The sequence below is a fragment of the Mastigoproctus giganteus genome, chromosome 5 (genome assembly GCF_048544385.1).
Source record: "Mastigoproctus giganteus isolate SK-2022 chromosome 5, ASM4854438v1, whole genome shotgun sequence".
Lineage (NCBI taxonomy): Eukaryota > Metazoa > Arthropoda > Arachnida > Uropygi > Thelyphonidae > Mastigoproctus > Mastigoproctus giganteus.
The window spans coordinates 47,100,783-47,103,986 of NC_143579.1; the positions used below are offsets into that span (position 1 = coordinate 47,100,783).

General features: G+C 34.5%; 1 non-coding gene across 1 annotated transcript; it reads right to left on the minus strand.

Moving 5' to 3' along the window:
• Positions 1-2,621: 2,621 nt before the first annotated feature.
• Positions 2,622-2,693, minus strand: TRNAG-UCC (transfer RNA glycine (anticodon UCC)). The gene has a single exon. It is a non-coding gene; the product is annotated as a tRNA-Gly (tRNA).
• Between the last annotated feature and the right edge of the window lie 511 nt (positions 2,694-3,204).

The following is a 3,204-nucleotide window of genomic DNA, read 5'->3' on the forward strand; positions in this document are numbered from 1 at the left end:
AGACGTTATTGAAACTGCATGAAACTTTGTAGGTTACTATTTAAAGTGTTATATATTAAGTACAGAAAATTTTAACACTGTACCACTACCTTCTCATCCCCAGGTCACGAACCTTCGAATCCCCTTGCGTCATATAGCCACTTTTTAAACTATTTTTGAAGACTATCCAAGTCGTTCGGAAAGACCGACACTTGATGCTGATCATTATTATAAACACTACGATTAGTTAATAAGGTGGAGGTTACTGATGTAGAACTGCTATATATTATCTATAAATTCTTTCAAATACCTAGTTTTCTTCTCTATATCTGTGTTCCTTATATTGCATTTAGAATGCACATCTTTCTGTGCCTGTATATAAACGTTTCTAGTTATTCTAAGGATTTTAATCTAGTCTCCGCTTTCTAAGCAACTGTAACATTCAAGTTCCTATACCTGTAATCTCAGTTTACTAATTAAGCCAACGTGTAAATTCCTAATTACGAAAACGTAAACAAAGAAATTTCCTTCTTTTTCTGGTCTGTAGAATAATGCCTGATCCGAGGATACTAAACGAACCCCCTGGGGCTTTCGCCCCCCCCCCCAGATGAACACACGTCACACAGATTTCACCAATAACTATTATGTTGATATGCAGTGGCGAACAAAAAAACTAAATCACCTTAAAAAAAAGGTAACATTTGTAGTAAAACATATAAGATATTGCTTGATTACAGTCGTTTTGTTTGTCGCAAAGCAAAGATATTGCGTCAAATAACGCTTCTATTGCATCAGACAGTAACTGCAAGATATTTCATCAGACGTTTCTATAAATTCAGCGTTGGAAGGGTATACACGCTCATTAGTATTCTGTTTTGCGGAGGTGTAAGCATAGCTCCACATGTTCAGTTGACAGCAAGAAAAAAAAGTGTAGCTGTTGCTCTGTCCCAGGAAGGGCTTTGTACGCGTGCTATCGCTGATAAAATAGGCTGCCACAAATCAACGGTATCCCGGGTGCTGAAATTAAAGCGTGAAACCGGTGATGTGAAGAGAAGACCTGGATCGGGCCGTAAGAGAGTGACTACGCCTTCCCAAGATCGATATTTGAAACGGCTACGCCTTCGTAATCGCCATGTTAGTGCTCCTGATCTAAAACTGAACTTTGAGATTGCCTCTGGTGTTGAAACAAGTGCACGAACTATCCAAAGACGGCTTTCGAAATGTGGTCTGCTTGCATCGGCCCAAGAAGAAGCCTTTGTTGGCCCAACAAATGAGGAAGAAGCGACTTGCTTGGGCTAAAAAGCATGTTTCAGGGACAAAAGAGCAATGGGACACTTTTCTGACGACTTTTAGAAATTTTTAGAGCAACTTTTAGAAATTTTTTGTGACAGAAATTTAATGGATGATTTCAAAAACAACGCTTTAATCAATTTTTGGATTAAGCATGAGAAAAATTTTAAAGAAATGTCAGAAAGAGCAATAAAATTTTTAATGCTATTTTGTTCGACTGTGAAATAGGATTTTCTTTTATGTTGTATTTAAAAAACAAATGTAGAGCAAGACTCACTTTGGAGCCGAATTTACGTTTGAAATTAAGTAAAATAGAACTAGGTATAAAGAAACTGATTACTGTCAAACAAGCTCAAGTGTCACATAAGTCAATTAGTGGTTTTTTTTGGTAGTTGTTGGCGCATCGGCTTCTGTGGCCATAATGCACCTCCCAAGGTTTTTGCAGTACTTTGATCCAAGCCCGAGGGTGGATTCGAACCCGCGACTTTTGGGTTGCTAGGTAGGCACTTTACCCACCCGGCCAAAATTAGTTTTGTTAAATATTTGTTCAAGTTCTGCTGATTTATTGCATTTAATTGTTATTGATTACAATTAAATCACCATATTAATCAAGAATTTTATAGTTTATTTTGTATTGTTTTGTTTTATATTTGTTATTTAGTTTGTTCAAATTTTGTATTAAAAATTAAATAAAAATATGTATAATTTATAACATAGCCTTATTATGCGAATATTCTTGACTTTTCCTCTTAATACAAATACATATTTTAATGAGTGGTACCGAAATTTTTCAATTTTGGTTTTGGTGGTACAAGTATTAAAAAAAAGTTGAGAACTGCTGACTCTAAACTATAAGGCACTCCCAGCAGCAAAATGCAATTCTAATTGCAGTAAACATTAGCGTAGTAGTTGTGCTAAAATTATTTATACGTACACTTAATTTTATTTCTGCTTTTTTTTTTTCAGGTATACATGAGGAACGACACAAGTTGGAGAGAATTTCTTTATTTCTTTTTAATTTGTTGTTTCAGATGAAATTTTAAAATTCTACTTCACCAGAAATCAAGGTCATCGTGCCACAATAGTTTATAAACAGCACACTTGATATACCATTGGAGATTCTAATCATAAAAAAAAATGTAATATATATATATATGAGACTTACCTGAAGAATTAACTGTCGTATTCTTTTCGAAATACGTTAGCTTTTCTTAGGCTTATCCTCACACTAAGGGAAAAAATTATCAATATGTTATAGTAGAATAAAAGCGTAATTTCTAAAAAAAAAAAAAAAAGAGAGAGAAAATAACAACAATTATTATTACGACTTATTTTACTATCAAAAGCAACAATGCGACGGCCGGGAATCGAACCCGGGTCAACTGCTTGGAAGGCAGCTATGCTTACCACTATACCACCGTCGCTTGTTACTACGATCTGATATTTTCTTATTTCTTTAAGAGATCCTTGCATTTTGCCGGACAAGATTTTAGGTCAATGACGTAATAATCATAAAGCTGTGAAAGAAGTCGCGCATACCGGTTTGCCAGCTAGAAGAAAAAACGCAGATATCTTAATCAGGATATGTAATAACAGCAAAATGTTTTCTGACAGCAGTAACGTAAGTCACTATGATGATGCCTCCTACGGAATTATCGGAATACATTGTCTCCATTTATTCCCAAGATACAGAAAAAGGAGCAAGAGTTTTTCCAAGGTTGTTGCAGAAAAAGAAAAAAAGAAAGGAAGCGTAATTTAAAATTTATTCCAACGTGCGTCGAAATAAAGGGACTAAACTTATTAATAAGGCATATTATCTTGTTATCATGATTATACAGAAGATGATCTAATTAACGTCTTTTAAAAGACGAATTCCACCATAATTAACACTAAATAAAATTACTGGTACTCTTAATTAAATTATATGTAACTCAT